This window comes from Triturus cristatus, chromosome 3_2 (genome assembly GCF_964204655.1).
Source record: "Triturus cristatus chromosome 3_2, aTriCri1.1, whole genome shotgun sequence".
In the NCBI taxonomy this organism is placed as follows: domain Eukaryota; kingdom Metazoa; phylum Chordata; class Amphibia; order Caudata; family Salamandridae; genus Triturus; species Triturus cristatus.
The window spans coordinates 677,434,334-677,454,765 of NC_140584.1; positions in this window are offsets into that span (position 1 = coordinate 677,434,334).

Genomic DNA, 20,432 nt, shown 5'->3' on the forward strand with positions numbered 1-20,432 from the left:
GTTGCGGGCGGTTTCGGCCTGTCGCACAAGCTCCCATTGAATAATTGGAAGTTTGCGACCGCACCATGTGTGGTCACATCATAATTGCGGGGTCAGAACCACCAACCTGAGGGCGTTCGGTTCCCAATCCGCAGATATGTCAGCCAGAGGCAACTTCAACCGACATTGTAAGAAGGACCTAGTTGTTTTCATGGAAGCAAGGTACCATTGAGCATGGGTCTGGGTAAATTGGTGTCAAGAGTATTTCACTCAGTTTTTCCAAAGACGATGAACCAGAATTCTTCTAGCTTGTGGCAAATTGAGAAGGAGGAAATACTATATGCTTGAGAATCCTGACATTGAGGACATAATTTAGTTTGCTAATAACATTTACAACACATGAAACAAGCAAAGTACTATAAACCTGAGCTCTTAGTCTGGTTGGATCTATAATAGTGCAAGGTATTTGCAAAATACCTTACAGGGAGATCTCCCATCCCAGTCAGCAAAGCATGGCAAGGGAACCTTTGGCACCCAGAGATAGAAACCCCTTAATGTATAGAGGTTGAGACAATATGGTCTGGTATGTTTTCATACATCCTAGGGTTGATATCAGTAGGCACCCTAAAACGGTATTGACTTGCAGCTTTTGTTTGCTAATTTTCTATTTCCAAAAGGCAATGTTATTTGGAGCTCTCCACCCTGACTGCAGCACCTCCCCTTTGGAAAAAGATAGGGAAATATATAACGTTTTTTAAAATTTTAATTAAACATTAGATATATTTTATGCTAAATATTAATGTTAATGTATTTTATATATTTATTTTAAATATAGAACCAAATAAAAAATGGGACAGCACTATTAAGCACAAATGTAAACACCGAGCTCAGTCTGTCGTTACTGAGTAAAGCAAAATGCCAGACTGACGAGTAATCAGGTACTCAGTAACGACACCTGAGCTCGGTGTTCACGTTTGTGCATTCCCGAGCTCACCAAACACAGTTTTTGTCTCATCAATGGAATTATCAATTTGCCTAAGACTTGGATACTTATCCTTGAAGAAACAGTACTGAATAGAAGATAGAAGAACGGAAACCAGTCCGTGATCTATCGTGCAATTTGCTTTGGATTTAGCCCTGAGGAAGCCCGTTGGGGTGAAACGTGTTGGCTGTGGCTGTGTGTATCCCTCATCCTTTTGAAAAAATAAAGAAGAAGTCTCCACATCGAAGACTGTGAAGATTCATAATTCTTGGCATATTATATGCGATTTGTTGTGTGCCTCTCTGTGCTTTGTTTTATCTATGTGTATCTATTAGGTCTTGTGGCAGCGGACCTCAGAGGAGGGCATGCAAAAATCTGTTTAAAATACATATAGTGATTATAGGGTTGGTGCGGCTTTAATTATCCCTTGCTGCCATTTCTTCTAGTTTAAAGATATATAATTCCACCTAAAGTAAAACATTTAGTTGTTTTTATAATTTATTAATAACGATTCAAAGTGATGTATAGACTTTATTAAAACTAATTCAATTATATTTTCATAAAACATATGTTAACATTAATTTTGTGAATGTAAAAAGTTTATTACAATACTTTGTAACTGAATAAAAAACATACTATTTATATGCATTATTTTGAAATTAATGTATTCTTTTTATATTTAATTATTTTAAATAATTTATTTTAATTTAACATTATTCATAAGAGGTTTTAGTTTAAATCCCTAACTCCATTATTTCTTTGGGAGAAGGTTGGAATATCAGTGGTTAGCCATGTGTGGCGCTAGACTTACTTCAACTCTGGGCTGGAGTAATTATTTACTGTTTTGGGTCTCTTTTTCGCTGTAGTAACTATAGAAGTGCAGTTTGTGATTAGCTATAGGGTTACTCTTTTGTGCTTGGCTTGATGTTCTGCCCTAACCGTCTCCCAGGCACACCACTAAACCCCTCCGAACTCCTCCCCAAAGCTCCCCCTTTCCTCGTAAGTATTTCCTATTTTTCAGCCACTCCGCTATGTCCTTCCCACATGACTACTAAGACATATTCTTACATGTGTGGAGACCCCGCAATCAGGAAATCTTAACAAGTATATGTATAGGAGCGGCGAAGGCGTAAATATCACATGTAAGTTTATGAATGGCATTTTGTACTACGTTTTGTAGTTCTACAAAACATACTTCGAAATGTAGTTTGTGAATAACCTCCCAAGTTTGTTATGGTGCACAAACAGAACAAAGAGGTACATGACTTTAAACAACCTAACATAGATTATTATCTTTAAAAAAAAAAAATCAACACAGAATTGCGCAAATACCTAAGCAGTGCAAGTGTTAAAGGACAGAAATACCTCAGGTTTCTGTGTGTGATAATCATTATCAGTACTATCATTTCTTTATTTTATTATTAACTATGTTCATTGATATTTCTTGTTTATTAAGATGCCCCAATGGCTGTAGTGAGTGTTATATATACAAACAAAACAGACTGAGATAAAGAGATCATTTTTATAAAGAAACACAAACATATTTCTACAATCTCCATACAAATTGTGTGCATGTTTATAACTGTTAAATACAGATCGTGTGAGAAGTATGAGAGATATGTTTCAAACTAGTATTGCTGGTCACAAAAAACAATCTTTTTGTCAGCTTCCTGCCTGCATGGTTCACCCCGGTCTTGGGAAGCCCTGGTGAACTCAGCACTGCGATATTCAGACATGACAAAAGGATCAGAAAGAAATAAAAAGACGCAACTTTCGTCTCGCACGGAAACTTTTCAATTAGAAACCCTTCCTGGCTATTTAAATATATTTAAAGTAATGACTCTGCGTAATTTGTCATTTTCGTTCGGAAACATACCGTGCCATTGTCAGCTTTGGAAAGAAAAAAAGAAAGAGGAGCAATTTTCTGACTTATGAGATAGAAGACGTCAGGGGGAAAATGACTGTCGTGGGGCCCCTATAATTAAATAGAACACGCAGCTGCACTTATGAGCAATTCAGATTAAGAACGCGCCATTTTTTAATAGTTTATTCAAAAACCGGATTCTCCGATTCTTCTTTTCATCCGGCTGCGTCGCATTTACCTGTTTGAATGTAAAATATATTTTTCTTTATTAAATAAAATCGTTCTTTTAATTTACGTGGTATTATTATTCATTTTCAGGTGGCAGTATTTTTAGTTTGCTATGGTGCTTTTTAGCATTACATGAAACTCTTAGGCCCAGATCCTGAAAGGTTTCACACAATGCATCTTAGCACCCAAAGAGGCTGTGCTGCCTTGCGAGACGGGGAGAGAGAGCAGGAGAGTGCCATATTCACACAGATATGGCACTCTCTTCCCCTCGCCCTAGCGTCAGTGCTGATTTCAGCTGCCGTGCGCCAAGCACACACCTCAGCCCCATAGCACTAGGGGGGGTGCCTGAGTCTACCATAGGTTTTGTACTGGAAGGATACCGTTCCAGTGCAAAACATTATGGGCCTCATTGCGTTGTCGGTTGGAAACTAAACCACCTGACTCATTGTCTGATTCGATTCCGGCAGACTCGCTGTCGGCTGTTCTGCCTGACCGATTATGATGCTTCTGAATGCCGTTCGGAAGGCCTCCCATTGACATCAATGGGAGCCTGTGTTCCGACCGACAACACAGGCTCCTATAGGGAAAATGTGTGACTTCAGAAAACCTTGCACCCCGTCGCAGGCTCCCCATGGTGTCTGCCACACTGAATGGTTTTACAGGGGAAGGTACCCCCTCAACCCCAAACCAGATGATTCAGGATGAAAGGAGGGCTGATGGGGGCCCCCAAAGTCAGTTTCTAACAGCCTTTTAGTGTCAGACAGAGCGAGTCGGAAAGGCTGTTGGAATTCGTAATAGCTCGGTTGGAAACAGTGTCTGTTGAGCTGTATAAATCGGCTCCGACCGACTCGTAGTCTCCGAATGCCGGTCGAAACCGATTTGGAATGACCGAACCGTTCCCCTTCAGACCGCGAGCATCGTAATCGGTCGGTCGGAAACCAGGCGGATGAGTTCCAACACGGTCTAGTGGCATTCAACTGTCGATCGGAGGCTTTCCGACCGACATCAAAATCAGGCCCGATGTGTAGAAAAATTTAAAACCTTTTCCTACTTTGTATGTGTGCTGCACAGTGCAGTACACATGCAAAGCAGGAAAAGAAAGGAGCAATTAAACATTTCTTCTTTTGACACCTGCTTTCAAGCAGCGTTAATTTTTGGTGCTAATCCACGTGTGCTAATGTTAGTAGATAGGGTTTAGCATCAAAAAGCATGGGTAGTTGCATGGGAACGCCCCCTTATTGCAAGAAATGGCAAGCAGTGTTTTGCACTGCTTTGCCTAACTTTTTCACACAAACCAGCGCTAATACCAATTAGCATTGGTTTGTTGTCCCCAAATAGGTTTAGTGTCAGATCATGGTTACATAGTGTCGAGTTAGCATTACAAAAGTATTGCTGCCCCGATGTTAAACCTTTGTGAATCTAGGCCTTAGTATGCTAAGTCACAGAAACGCAACATAACACTAAAGGCGTGGGTAACAACCTCAGTGGAACGAGCAAGATGTTATAAGGGGCACAAGCAGCAGGTAATTTTCTACCTGTAACAGTGCAGTGTTTCACACACCATTTGCACCAGCCGACTGGCACAAAAATAGTATTTGGTACATCCATAGAACAAAAGTAATCTTCATAATAGGAATAGGGAGTACATTTGGGATTGTAAGTAGAAATTGAAGAAACAGTCATTGAAATGTATAGCTTAGTTTGTGGGAATGCAGAAGGACATTAATTGTGTGTCAGATTGGCTAGTTTGAACCTAGAGAGTGCGTGCGTTGTCAAGGAAGACTGTTTTTCCAATACAGAGTCCTTATTACGCAGACCAGTATTTGTTGAGTAATCAGTATGTTAAAGTAGTATGGGTGATTTGTGGTTTCTTTGCCTGAAACCTGCTACTAGTCTGATTACAGCATGTTGATGGAAGATTAGTAAATGGAAGTCTGAGTTCCCTTTGCAATTGGGAGATGTAATAACTTAGCTTGAGCGTGCTAGTGCTACAGTGGGGCTTTTACAATGGCGCTAGAAAAATTTGACAAGAATTTGGTAGGGAAGCTTAATCCTGTTTTGTGACAGTAATAGACTTGAAGGGATTTCACTTGGAGGCTGATCTCTGATACGTGAGTAAAATGCCAAGATTGCTTACTGGTAATGTTATTAGTCTGTTATCTATATTTATAGCTCTCTATCACCCGTTAGGGTATCCTGGTGCTCTGCAAGTGTGTAAGGCTAGCCCTGGAGCGGGGACAGGGGGCTTACTCAAAGAGCCAGGTCTTCAACTTCTTGCACAATTCAATAAGATAGGAGGAGACCCTAACGTGCAATGGGAGGTCCTTCCATGCTTTAGGAGCTATGTAAGAGAAGGCTCGACCTCCGTTTCTGCTTTTGTGAATGTGATGGACACATGTTAGTAAGAGTCTGATTAATCATTCCTCGTCCGAGCCTTTAAACTTGAGGAGTATATATAATTTCCTGAGCACCCCTAAGTCCTTTTTTAAATTTTTTTTATTCATACCCAGTGAACATCATTTACAGGAATAAATATCAATGAGTCATACGAGCAATAAAGTTCTGATAAATTAGTACAAATACAAATAGGCCACATTAAAAAACAGACTAGAGCTAATTCATAATAAACGCAGTCACAAAATAGGGAATAAGCATGATCACTGTTTGGGAAATAAATAAGGCAGGAACACCACAAATCTTAGTTAGTAAAAGACGAACATTACATCCACAACCATCAGAATATTTCCAGGCCATCACCACTTTTTTTTTCTTCTGCCCCCCCCCCCAATTATTAAGACCCCTGGCTTCTTTACTTCACTTTGAAATAAATGACCAAATTGTTCCCCCAAGAATCCTGGCCTATCTGCCCCTACATGCATATAGTGCAGTCTCCTGATTATGTATCTCTAGAAGCCAGGCTAGCCACATCTGGAAAGTGGGTGGCTCTGCATCTGCATCTGGCAGCTACATAATCCTAATTACTGCTGTACCAACAAATATGCAGTACTCCTGCACAGCATCTAGCTCCAGAGAACAATCGTATCCAAGAAGCAACAGGGTAGGAGTCAGATTTATCCTAAAGCCAAACAAACCTTCACAGAAACTAACCACCCCATTCTTTAAAGGAGGTAATTTATCACACTCTTAGAACATATGGGTCAAAGTAGCCGGTCCAACCCCGCACCTAGGACAATTATTATCTCCTCTTTTGCCTTAGTCAAATAGTTCAGCAGGTGTAAAATATAGGTTAAATACAGTTTTATAAAGGTGTGCCTTTAAGCCAGTGGATAAAAGTATTTTAGCAGTTAATAAAAGTGTCATGTAGATATCATCATCGTGGTTGTTCAGCTTCCTGGCCCAAGTGATCTCAGTCTTTTCTAAATCATATGGCAGTTCATCTACCAACAAGCTATAAATATTCCTTATTCTAGTAATCTTCCTGCAGATTACTTCCAGCATAGGTATCCTATCCGAATTCAGAGCATGCCTGCATGTGGAGACGATTTCCCGAATTTGTACATATTTAAAATAATGGTTATTTGGAATCCCAAACCTCTGCTTTAGTCTGGAAAAATGAGAGGCTTGCTCTCCCTCATAAAGATCTCCAACCATAACCAAGCCTAGTTGTTCCCATTGCTTTCCAATAGCATCATAAAGGGAGGGTGGAAAAAGTGAGGATCGCCACAAGGGAGTCTATCGGCAAAGCTTGGGTATCGCCATGAATTTGAACACTCTTTTCCAGATCCTCCAAACACTGCACACTACCTTGAAGCGAACCTTTTTGTAGTAGCTCTGCTCGTCTTGTCTCAGCAGCAACCCAGCGGCCTCTTTTCCTATAGCAAGCTCATATATCGTTGGTATTCTGACCTCGTTCTCCGCTTCCTTGTAGCTATCTGCTGCAAATAAAGAGGACATCTGATGCAGGAGAGCTGCCCAATAATAGAATGTTATATTCGGGATCGATAGCCCCCCTCTACCTTGTGGAAGAGTTAGATATTTAAGTAACCTTCTACCTTTTCCATATTGCCAGATGAAATTAGAATAATTAGCCTCTAAGGTTCACTGATCATCTTATGCTAACTGGATTGAGCGAAACAGATACAAAAGTTTACGCAGCATAGTCATTTTTTATCAATTCCCCATTCCAATTATAGATAGATGTAGATGTAGCCCATCAATTCGCTTTAAGTCCGTTAATATGGACTTTATCAGGAGGTCAAAATTAATTTTTCCAGTTTCATCCACCTTCGGGCTAATGCAGACCCCAAGATAAACTGCTGATTCAGCACATCGAGAATCATTAAAAATTGTATTCTCTGTGCAAATAACAACTGTCTTCCCTTCATTCAGGGCGTAGCCTGATGCATACTCGAGTCCTTCAGCTATACGTACAATTTCCCTAATTGCCTCTGTCGGGTTGGTAGTTAACACCGCAATATCATCGGCGTATGCTAACACCTTAGTCTCATATCCCCTGCTCACCACCGGCTTGTAGCAGCTTTTCCACCAGGGGGTTTATGTACAGAGCAAATTAAATAGGGGAGCAGGGACATCCTTGTCTAGTTCCCCTTGATATTAAAATGTTCCCTGATTCTTGCCCCATCAATTGCAGCCAGGCTCTTGGATCGAAGTACATAGCTTTAATGGCCTTTATAATTCGTGGACCAAAGCCTTTTAGCTTCAACATCCCCCACAGAAAACTCCAGGATTCCCGGTCAAATGCCTTTTCGGCATCAAGGAGGATCATGGCTATCTGCCCCCCAGACCCGGCCATGCTATCAAATAGTGATATCACTCTCCTGATTTGATCCGTTGTTCCTTTACCGGGATAAAGCCATGCTGCCAGGGGGAGACCAGATGTCCTATGACCCTCCATAGCCGGTTAGCCAATATCTAAGAGTAAATTTTGGTATCCGAGTTTATTAAGGACATCGGTCTGTATGAAGCTGGGTTATCGGTTTGTTTCTCTTTCTTTGGAAAGATAATGATATCAGTCTCCTTCCAAGAATCTGGAGGGCAGCCGCTGTGTTGTATACCCCTAAAAGGATCAAGTAATAGGGGGGCTAGCAAGGTTTGCATTAACCTATATAATTCAAGGGGCATCATCAGTTGCAAATACTTTTCCTTCCACAGCTTCCTTGCCCTGGCGACAAAACTGATCATTTCACCCCTAAGGCCTGCCTTAATAGAATCCCATACAGTCCCCCAAGAAGCACTATATCTATTGATATAAAAAAAACTCTTGGGACCCTTTCTTAATATGTTCAATGTAGGCGCTGTTTGCAAGGAGATTCCTATCAAAGGTCCAATTTCTTCGCATTCTTTTGAACCTTTTAACCTCGAGGTCCAAAATGAATGGGTTATGGTCGGAAATCACAGTGGGGAATTTCCTAATTACAACTCCATTAAGTAGATCCCTTGTTACTAGAAAATAATCGATCCTAACATACTTCTTGTGGGGGCAGGAGTAATACGTGTACCCCGGGTTATTGGGATTCCTAATAGACCAGATATCTACCAGGCCATGACTACTCATGAGGGATTTCAGAGCTCTGTATACTCTAGGCTTCCACCCTTGATACGTCCCTTGGTTTAACTGGCCATGGTGGAAATTCATGGAGATATTAAAATCTCCACACATAATTAATGGACAGGGCCATGCCACCAGCTCCAACTCAAGGTCTTTACAGATCTTTGGGTCGTCTTGATTTGAGCCATATGCCGCACACACTATAAGCCCCGCCTCTAACTCCGCCAGTGCCCACCTTCCCAATGCGTCTGAAGCCATGCGCTTAACCTGTCCTAAGGCAGTCTTTGCACATATTGCCACAACCGAGTATTCGAGCTCTGAGACATGCAAACCAGCATATTATAGCCTTCCTTGCCCATCAAGCCCCTCTTACCCCATGGAATGTGTCTCCTGCAAGCATACTATATAAAAGGCATTCATCCTCACAAGCTCTGCCAGTCTTGACCTTTTCCCTCTATCATTCAATCCTCCCACATTCAACGAACAAAAGCTTACCCTCCCCATCTGACTCTAACTCTGTACCTGCCTGATGTACCCGTATTTGTTTTCATCCATTCAAAAAGTGACTCTTCAGCAGAAACATTTCCATCTCTTCCATGTGTATGTTTTTTCTTGAGATTCTCCTCCCTGAACCACCCCCTTCCCCTGCCCTCCTCCCCCCATCCTCCCACCCCCCTGCCGCCCTTCCCACCACCACCCTTGAGAAGATCTCAGACTGTAGTCTGTGCATGAAGGGTGCTACACGCAAGACCAAGTGCCCTATAATTCTCACCCTTGTGTTTAACACCAAAATACATGCTTTACTGTGGGAGAATACCCACTGACTCAGGCCATTGCTCCCCAAATTGAAATCTATCTCTGTTAAGCTTCCATAATCCCATCACTCCCACTCTAGCATTGTCTAGCCTTTTCTTGCAGTTAGCTTACTCTGATAATTTTCTAAACAGTAAGGCTATCCAAATATTACTAAGCTTTAATTTCTGATAGAAAAAAACGTGTTTGCCCCCCGATCATTTTGAGCCGAGCTAGATTATTCAAGAAGGCTTGTGCTTTTTTTGTCCTGAAATGGTTTGATCAATTGTCTTAGCCGCCAACGCCGGTTGTGTAGCAAAATTCCGGCCGAACGAAAAATGAGATTTTCCCCCTGGACCTCCTTGCTTCAGGTTTAGCTCTTTCAAAGACTGCTTGACGCAATAGAAAGTTCCCGAAGTACACTAATATAACTCGTGGCATGCTCCTTCCCTTAATGGCTGCTTTTGTAGAAAAGGGACACGATGAGCATGATGCACCTCTTGAGCCCAGTTCCAATCCGTTAACTCTGGGTACGCATCTCTCAGTAGCTCCACCACATACCGGCGGGTGTCAACCCCAAGCACTCACAAGCAGATTGAGCTTCTCATCCTGGTGCATTAATATCACCTGATAGATGGCTTCCAGGGTTGGCGGACGTTGCTCCATTTAAATCCAAAACAGATGGCCCATTAGGTGAAGGACCGACCAATTGATTCGTAGGGGTATAATCCCAGGTCGGATATCTGTCTCCGGACTCCTTCCTTTCTTCTGTACGGTCTCAACCCGAGCACCACTAGCCTCTTCTAGATCACTGTCATTATTACTGATATCGGTGGAGATAGCCGAGCCGTTATCTGACCACTCAGCCCGATCTGATACGGAAAATAAATAGTCACTTGATTCCTTTTCCAAATCTACCTTGTCAAGCACTTCCACCCCCTGACATCCATCTGACAGAGTTAAGCTTATAAGATGCAAAGAGCCATCTTGCTTGAAAGCTACCAAAGGATGAGCTGGAGGCATTAAAGTGGCTGGGTCTGAAATTGCAGCTGATTCTGGCCTGTATCCAGCCCCGGGGTAATACCAGTGTCCCCTCCTGTGTTGGTCCCCAATAAGTTTACTGCCAGGCTGCCAGGAGTTATTAAGTCATTGCTGCCTTGCTCCCTCCCCCCATTAGCAGTCTGTGGGAGAGGGGGATTATCCATCGCAGACCTACCTTTCTTTCAGGTTGGTTCAGATTCATGACTGTCTCCCAGCATCTCTGGTGAGCAGTTTGCTTCTCGAGCCGTGCTCTCCGCCTGCTCTGGGCGAGGGTTGCTCAGGGCTGTAATCCTGTCAGCCTGTGCTGTCTTCCCAGTGGGACCTCGCTGAAGCTCCACCACTGTAGGGCCGGCTGGACGCTGTTTCCCGACGGCCTGCCTCTTCCTTTCTTCTCCAGGATTTGCTCATGTTGCTCGGGTTGCAGAGCTCGGCGTCCCTGACGAGGAGTCGACACGGCCATGACACTGATGCTGGTCTTCCCCACCTCTGGCTGATCCTTGAGTATAGAGCGGGCAGTCTTTCCGCTAGAGGCTCCGCCGACTGGTTTGAGCCCCATGTCTTCTGGCTGTAATGCGGGAGCTGTTACACTGGTAAGACAAGAGCTGCAGTGAGGGAGCTCCGGTGCCGATCCGGACAGTTTGGTGAGGCGACTCAAAATTGCCAAGCCAATTACTGTGCCCACCAGCTGTATGTATCTCCCCACTACCAGCGGGGGTCTGCATTCCACATCTGCTTCAAAAGTCATTTCCTCAAGACTGCAGAGATAATGTAGCTAGGGCTCTCTAGCAGTTTGCAAGTTGCTTCAGCCTAAGCAACTGCCATCTTGCTGCTCCCCCAGATCACTGAGCACCCCTAATTCCAATGTGCAGCAACATAATTCATCCGCATCACACTTTAGTCATTTATTTCTTTTTTCTTTTCTACATTTAGTTTCAAGCAGTTCTCCACATATAAGTGTGTTGTTAGAAGTAGCCTTCGCACATAGATATATACACATATGGAGCCAGATGTGGCCAACATGCATTTCGTCAATGTGGCTAAATTTGCCATTGACTTCCTCAGGGCCTCCTCACTCCAGGTATTCTGAATCTGGCTTCTCTCCCAATTGTAAAGTAAGTAGATTCAATCTGTACTCCACATTTTCATTTTATCCATAGAGTGATTAGATACAATGGAGTACCCATGTAAATCACCTCCAGGCAAAAGGGAGAGTACACCCACACCTTCAATGTCCAACAGCATTCTCCGCAGCATATGTGAGGGTGTACTCTCCCTTTTTCCTGGAAGTGATATACACGCAGCCAAATAAATGCCATAAATGATCTAACGGCAGCATTTGATACCCTGTCTCCCACGACTTTAACATCACGTCTGAGGGAGGTAGGAGTGGCGGGTCCGGCCCTGAGCCTTTTGTCCTCTTTTTTAGATCTAAGAGAGCAGAGGGTCAAGCTTGGAGAGTTCCTCTCCCCTGCCAAATCCTTGCAATGTGGGGTTCCACAGGGGTCGGCCTTGAGCCCGACCCTGTTTAACATTTACGTGGCCCCACTTGCTAGGCTTGTGAAATCGCAGGGATGGAGGTGGTGTCATACGCCGATGACACCCAAATCATGGTGTCCCTGGCTCACTCGGTTAGTACATCCGCGTTCAACTTTAGGAACTGCATGCAAGCAGTCTCCGAATGGATGATTAAAAACTCCCTAAAGTTGAACGGCGATAAAACCGAGGTCCTGATCTTTGGTAAGAATCAGGATATTTGGTCCAGTGAGTGGTGGCCCCCATCTTTGGGAACCTGCCCTATTCCATCCCACTCTGCCAGGAACCTTGGCGTTATATTTGACACCTCGCTGACTATGACTCTCCAGGTCAATAGAACGGTGGCCACCTGCTGGGGGGTTATCAAGATTCTTAGGAGAATCGTTCACTATCTTTCCCCCCAGGCCCGTAAGCAGATTGTGGTTGCGCTAGTGGGATCAAGGTTGGACTATTGCAACGCACTATTTGCAGATATCAACAAGGGTCTCATTCAACGCCTTCAGGCTGTGCAGAACGCTGCAGCAAGATTTGTTCTGGCTGTACCTATTGCTTCCTCGGCTACATTAGCCAGGAAGAGTTTGCACTGGCTTCCAATCCAGCATAGGATCTCGTTCAAACTTCTGTGCTTGGCGTATGGAGCCCTATTGGCCGGATCCTCTGATGCCTTAGGTTCCCTGCTAACCTGCTATATCCCAAGCAGGTGTCTTCGCTCCTCCGAGATTAATCTTCTTGTAGTTCCCCGTTCCAAGAAAGTCAGATGGGGCAGCAGGGCCTTTTCCAACGTGGCCCCTCGATTATGGAATGCCCTTCCCTCGGAGATTAAGGCCCAACCTTCACTAGCCCTCTTTAAAAAAGCGCTCAAAACGTGGTGCTTCATCAGGGCCTACCAGTAAGCAAGTTCATTTGATCTAACTAGCATTCTTTGGTTAGGCGCCTTGACGCCCATTGGGCTTAGTAGCGCATTACAAATTGGATTTCATTCATTCATTCTTCATTCACCAATGGAGATGCCATGCACTTCTGCGCTTGAGGGTACTATGCCTCCAAAAAAGCATCCTGAAACAGGACCAGGCATACCGCTGCTTTAAATTTCATAAACCAAAAAGATTAGATAGTACTTGAAGAATGTAATGATCTGTGCTAAGCTGTGACAATGATCTCAAAAAGTCTGCTATATCGTAGATCAATCCTGTCCATTGCAAATAACTGGAAACAGCTCTACAAGCATCCAGTAAATGCAAGGTCTGGTCATCAGGTGCTACAGAATCAGAGTGAAAAACATGGAGGAACACCCCATAATCCATATGAAACATCTCAGCTACCAATGGGACAAACCCAGGACCTATCCTAAGAATCAAAAATATGAGGATAAGGAGCCTGACACACTACAACATCCAAGTTTTTAGGTCACTTGGCAAAGGTGATAGGCACTAGACTCCCACAAAGGTCATACAAAAGTAAACTGCAGAGCAGAAAGCACAAAAAGCAAATCTGAAGGAAGAACACCTTCCCGGAACAGAAGAAGAGTCAAACACAACACTCTTACGAATCTGTGATGCCAAATAATTAATAGCCTGCAAGCCTCCTGATGGTTTCCTGAGCACCGTGATAGCAGTCCATTGTACACTTCCCATGGAAGGTTATAATCCCTAGGAAACCCATTGTGTAGGAATTCAAACATCAACACTAATTGGTCACCTACCTTTCTAATAGATGGAAACCTGGAAATGTGAACAGCACAGATAACATCTTCTGGTAGTTCCACCCTCATCAGCCCCACAGCTTAAATTGCCTCTCTGAGAGGCAAATTCTCTGAAGGGAAATCAGGGAGAGAGGAGGAGACCAAATAGGGGACAGGGAGAATCCACTCAAGAGCTGATGCCATCTGATGGAGAACAGTGGCCCACAATTTCTGACACCAAAAGGGTGCTAGCAGGACACCAGCAGAGAATGTACCAAGATACAGGACCCACATGTAGTTGTGTTCATGGAAATAAAAACTCTGTAGCGTACTACGGTGGAGAAAAAGCAACATGTGCACCAGGATATGGATCCCTTCTTTGAGCGGGGCAGAACTCTCCCCAAAGGGGAGATGCAACCCCTTAGGCCAGCTTTCATGCCTAGATTGCAATAGACAGGTCATTCTTTTCCTAGCCAGCATCTTTGTTCAGTAGGACTAGGTGCGTGTGGTCAGTAGGGAGTCCTTAGGATCTGCTGAAGCCACTGAGAGCTGAGATGTGTCCTTTTGATTAGTAAGCAGGTTATTAATTACCTTGAAGTTGCCACATGTATGGCATTGGGAACTCAAATTGTGTGAGTAAACAGTAACTGTGTTGGTGCTTATATAGGATTTCTAAAACACTGTAAACTCCGTGATATGGAGAGCTAGCCCATTAAACATCCAGAACAGAACCCAAACATGCAACACTGTGATAACCTCAAAGCTGATATGCCCTAAAACACACACACATGTATTTGTTTTGCATAATTGCTAAAATTAGTCAAGGCTACTTAGTCATGGTTCAGTACGCTCTTCGGTGAGCACTCGATTCAGTTAGTATGAACTCTTCCTGCTGGATGATTGTAACCAAATCGAATCCAGAGGGTATATTCTCATATTTGGATACAACACGGTACTTTATAATTTATGTTTTCCCATTGCATAATCTATCTAAATCCTATATATGTTGCACATAAATGACAAGCAGCTCAGCCCAATGCACAGAAACTTAATTTATATGAGTAGTTTCACAATGCTGCATATTACTTTAGCACATATGGGGATTTCGCATAATCATTTACAACTGGATCTCATGTTTCCTTATAAACTGAGCATAATTCATACCAGTGGAAACTGTAAAGTCTATGACCCTTTCACTGGCTGGCTTAGGAACCCATCTTATTAACTTTATCAGTGGCATATTGTGGTTGCGATGGGACTTAATTCAAGCAAGGAAAATGGGCCCTTAACCCCCGTTTTTGGACTGTGAAGGATTGAAATAACTGGGGCAAAACATGGATGTACATACCCATGAGTCCATGTGCCACTGCACTTGCTGCACTAATGATAGATTTGACTCTATACATTATTTAATATGTACATGAAGGCACTGAGGACACAGAGGGCCAGATTTAAAGTTTGATGGATGGAATACAGTCTTTCGGTGTGGTCCCGGCCACACTGATGGGCAACTGCCTGCCAAGTTTGAAATCATCGCTGGTATTGTAGTGATCTTCATACCATGATAGAAACCACCATTATTTCCTTAAAATAATACACTAATTCGTACCTGTGGAAACGTGAAGATATGTGACACTTTCACGGAATACCTTGGGATTCAACCTTTTTTACCAGTGGAATATTAAGGGTGTCATGGAACTTTACCCAAGCAATGAAAATGAACCCTTGTCACCCATTACTGATTCATGAAAAATTGAAATAACTGGGATGAAACATGCACATGCCCACCCATGAGTCGTAGTGCCACTGCATTTGTTGCACTTATAGTTATGACCCTGTACATTATTTAACATGTAGGTCAAGCTACTGGGAACATTGAATTCTCTCAAATTTAGAGCTCGATGATGGCTCAGTGGGGAGCTCTGTAACTTGATAGAAACCACCATTACAGCTGTTGCTGTCAAGGTGCAAAATGTTTGGTAGACAACCGCCATCGGTTTTATGACCGATCAGCAAACTTTAAAAAAGGTTGGGGTTTTTTTGTAATTGAGAAACACATGACTAATGACTTTCATACCCAGAGAGTTTGTTCCCTGGGTGTGGGGATCATTATTTGTATTTTTCTGTCCCTCAATGACAGGTATTACATGACAGTAAGGGACAGAAAAAGGACATCAGGCTGGCCACTCTAAATAGGGTGGGCAGTTTAATGCCCCTCCTCTGATGGCCCCTACCCTTTGGGCCTTCCAAAGAAGTATTTCACCAGTGGATCCAACAGGGCTCCTCCGCCAGAAAGCTGATGGCGCACGCTAGTGAGTCGGAGGACTGAGAGTGATGGAGTACCCTCTCTGCCAAACTCTAAATCTGGCACAAATTCCAAAAGTAAAGGATACTGTATATACTTCATGTATTTTTTATTTCTGTTTGTTATTATCCTAACTTGTTCATTAAGGCTCCTCTCTAATCTCTTGCTAGATGCTCTGTTGTGTTTTCTTGATTTGTTAACCCCGACCCACCCTTTCATCTTTTATTAGAGTGGGGCTACTCTTCCCCCCCCCTTGTGACAACTTTAAGGTTTCATTTAGATTCTGTACTTCCTTGCACCTCTTCTATTGGGTGATTTTTTAAGTCTGAGGTACAAACATGTACACCAGACCTATTGTTTCCAATATACACGGTGTGGGCTTTAGGCTAGCCCCTTGCTAAAGATTATATGACTTATTTATTTTATTAATTTATTTTTAGAGTTTTATATAGCCTGAACAAGACCCAAGCAGGTGCCAGAGGGCTTTACAGGAATAAAGAACGTAGTTAACACTTCAAGTGGTAAGAGTTATACATATGCTATGTAGAAGACACAAAGACAGTAGTAATATAGCAAAAAAATGTTAATAAAAATACTGATATAGGCAAAGTCCAAGAGGGTGTCAGGGTAATGCGTAGAGGGTGGGAAGAGGCAGAGACAACGCAGATCTCAGTGATATGGGTGAAGACTTGATAGTATGGAACATTGGGCAGCAGAGCAACTTCAGGCCTCAGTGTGAGAAGAATCTCTTGAACAGTAGACTTTTTCCTGGAAGTGGATGTGGGTGGCTTGTATCTAGTCGCCGAAGGGGAAGAGCTCCAGATTTTAGGGGCCATTCCAGAGAAGGATCGCTTGTAGGTTTTCTGTATCTTAAACATTTGTGGCTTAGTAGTAAGGAGCTGGTTCTTCTAGAGGATCTTGTTCCGCCAAATAGGTTCAGTTTCTGGGTCAGGTACGATGGGGTGTTGTAGTGTAGCACTTTGTGGGTCATACAGGCAAATTTAAGCACGATCCGAACCTCATAGGGTAGCCATTTCAGAGCATGGAGGTCAGGGGTGATCTGTTTCCTTTTTTTTGAGCCTGTGATTAGCCTTGCTCCAGAGTTCAAGGTAGCCTTCAGGGGAAGGAGACTGATTTTTGTAAGGCCCACAAGGGTAGCGCTGCCATAGTTTAATTTCGATATCACAAGTGTTTCAACCGCTTTTCTGATATCAGCTGCAGAAAGAAAAGGTTTTTGTTTCCTAAGTGCATGTAGTTGGTGATTAGCTGCTGGTGAAACTGATGTGATTTTGCATGGAGAGTGTATTGTCCAAAATTAATCCAAGGGATTTTGCTGGGTCAATGATGTGTGGAGTACAATTCAGGGCAGTAAGATGTAGCCAGTCTTTGGTACAGGGAGCGATACTGGGCGGCAAAATCAGTAAACATTCTGTTTTAGTGACATTGAATTTGAGATGGTTGTGGGTCAACCGTTGTTGTGTTTTTGGCAAGGTATCATTAAGAGTGCTGATATCATTGGGAGATGTAATTTTCATATATTGTTGAGTATTGTCTGCATACATGTGGTAGGAGTTGTGGGAATGTCTGAGGATTTCAGTTAGGGGCTACATTTAAAGATTAAACAGTGTGGGAGAGAGTGGAGCCTTGAGGGATGCCGAGCGTCACTGGTGACTGATCAGAGAGAGTGTGGTTAATTAAAACACGCTGAGATCTGTTGTGAAGGAATGAGGAAAATCATTTGAGCACAGTATCAGAGAGACCCATACTGTACTCTAAAAGGTTACGCAGAGCTCTGTGATTGACTGTGTTGAACGCAGCTGACAGGTCAAGAATGATGAGTAAGCACGATTCATGCTGGTCCAGTGAGCATAGAGCATTATCAGCGATATGGATCAACACAGTTTCGGTGCTATGACCCGGTCTGAAGCCTGTTTGGTATTGGTGAGGAGTTGGAAATGTTCAATGTGACTTCTTAGCTGTAGGTGCACACATTTTTCCAAGAACTTGACCAGTGTGGGGATGTTGGAAATAGGGTGGTAGTTGTTGCGATCAGACATGTCTAAGCTTGTTTTTTATTTTATTCGGGTGACCTGGTCACTTTTGTGGCAGTCTGGTATATAGCCTTGAGTGAGTGAAGCTTTGATTATCCTAGTCCATAGGTGGAGTAGGAGGTGAGAGAAATCATTGAGGAGTTTGAAGGGAAGGTGGTCATTGAAGAGGTTGGAGTAACTCAGAGAGAATATACATTTAGAGATGTAACTTTTTATTGAAGTTTTGGAAACAGGTGGCATTGTGTTTGGGTATGTGGGAAGGGTGTCTCTTGCAAAAGTCTATGTCAGATGGGATGGGGTGTAGGGTGGTTCATGTTTTAAGAGCTTCAGAGCAATCTGAATATCAGTGGTGATTAGCCTTGCTTTCTCAGTAAAGAAAGAGGCAAAGATTTCGCATTTGGGAGAGAATTTGCATTCTAAGAATGTAGCATTAGATTTCAGGGTCATTTGGCTTTTGACAATTTTAAATAGTTTTTTGGGGTCGATTATTTGCTGCGTCTAGTTGGTTTTTAAAGAATGTTGCTTTGGAGTTTCTGATGTGCCTGTTGTCCCACTTCGTTTTGTATCTTAGTTGCCTGCTCTTGATTTTATGGCTCTCCTCCCTGTTCTTATGTTTGTCTTGCCCAGAACAATTTTGGCCTAAGTGTTTTAATTAGATAAGCTGCAATCTTTCACTGCATACTTGTTAGACGTTTTTTCTTGTTTTTCGGCACTCCATGGGTATGCATGTGCTTCCTTGCACTCTTCCCTTCATCTCTTTATAATGTGCTGCCTGTCTGCTTGTTTTCACCATCCTTCATTCGTCCACTCCTTGATGTTTCCAACCCCACTCCCTATCCCCCTCTCCATCCTGTTGTCCGTGGTTTATTGATGTATACTTCTTTGGTTTTATGAGGTGCCAGCGGGTACCAAATGCTGCATCTATTTCGAACTACCTTCACAGTTTAATTTTCTACTTTTTAGCCAGTTTATTTCCTGTTCTAACATGATGCCCCACCATTTTAGAATGGTAATTTAATATGGCCTCATGCATCATGACGCATCATAACGCATTCCTTAATGAGTTCATCTGTTTGAGTCACATCTTTCTTGGATATTTTATTTCTATGTGACTCATTGTATCCTTTGGGATCCAGATTTTTGCCCTGGCTGACTGTTGTTTTCTTGAGATCCTTCATCCTCTAGTATGTACATAAATAAATATCTATATATGCACTGAAAAAACCACACGTTTCAGGGACGTTATAGTTAGGCTGACATTTTACTTGTACCAAACCAGAGAAATTCAGCCATTATAGTTAGTTGAGCTAACAAAACCTCGCGCCCCCGCAATGCACTGCTGATGATGTCACATATTACATCACTCATGGCATGGTCAGTGACATCACTGATGACATCACTGATAACATCTCAAGTGACATCACAGATGACATCATCCAGTGAGTGTGAGTGTTAGTGAATGCACGGGTGAATGACTAATCTGTGTGAATGTCTGTATCAGTCTGTCTGTTGGTGTGTAAGTGGCTGCATGGGTTGGTGAGTAGCTACTTGAGTGTCTATATGGGTTAATGATTGGTTGTCTGAGTACCTGTATGGGTGCCTGAGTGTCTGTGTGGGTGGGTAGTGGGTGTGTGCCTCCCTGCATGGATGTGTGAGTAGGGGATTCACTGGTGTATGGGTTCATGAGTGCATCTGTGAGTGGCTGTATGGGTGATTGAGTGTGCATATGGCTGTTATGGTTCGTGAATGAATGTCTCAGTGATGTATGTGTGAGTAACTATATATGTGAAATGCAGTATATGTAAGTGTTGGCATATGTAAGTGACTATATGTGAGAGTGAGTGATTGTGAGAGTGGCTGTATGGATGAGTGTGTGCTTGTGTCAGTGATTGTGGAAGAGAGTAAGTATGTGTTAGTATCTGTATGAATAAGTGAGGTGGTGTGTGTATAACTTTATAGGTAAGTAAATGGCAGTGTGATTGATTCTTTGGGTGACTGACTAGGTGTGTAAGTAACTCTATGGGTGAGTAGCACTGTGTGAGTGTCTGTATTGGTATATGAGTGCCTATATCAGTGGCTGTATTGATGAGTGAGTGCGTGTATGAGTGACTTTCTGGGTGAGTGAGTTGATGTGTGTGTAGAACTATGAATCAGTGAGTGGGTATGTATTAACTGGTATTGGTGTGTCTATGGTTTCGAGAATGGTAATATGTATTTTAGAGTGGGTGTATGAAAGGTTATATTAAAGTGTGAGGAGGTGCATCAGATATTAAGTAGATGATGTCATAAGTGATGTCATTTGAGATGTCATCAGTGATGTCATTAGTGATGTCACTGACAATGTCATGAGTGAAGTAATATGTGACGTCATCAGCAGTGCATTGCGGCGGCACTGGCTGAATTTCTTTGGTTTTGAACAAGTGAAATGTCAGCCTAACTATAACGT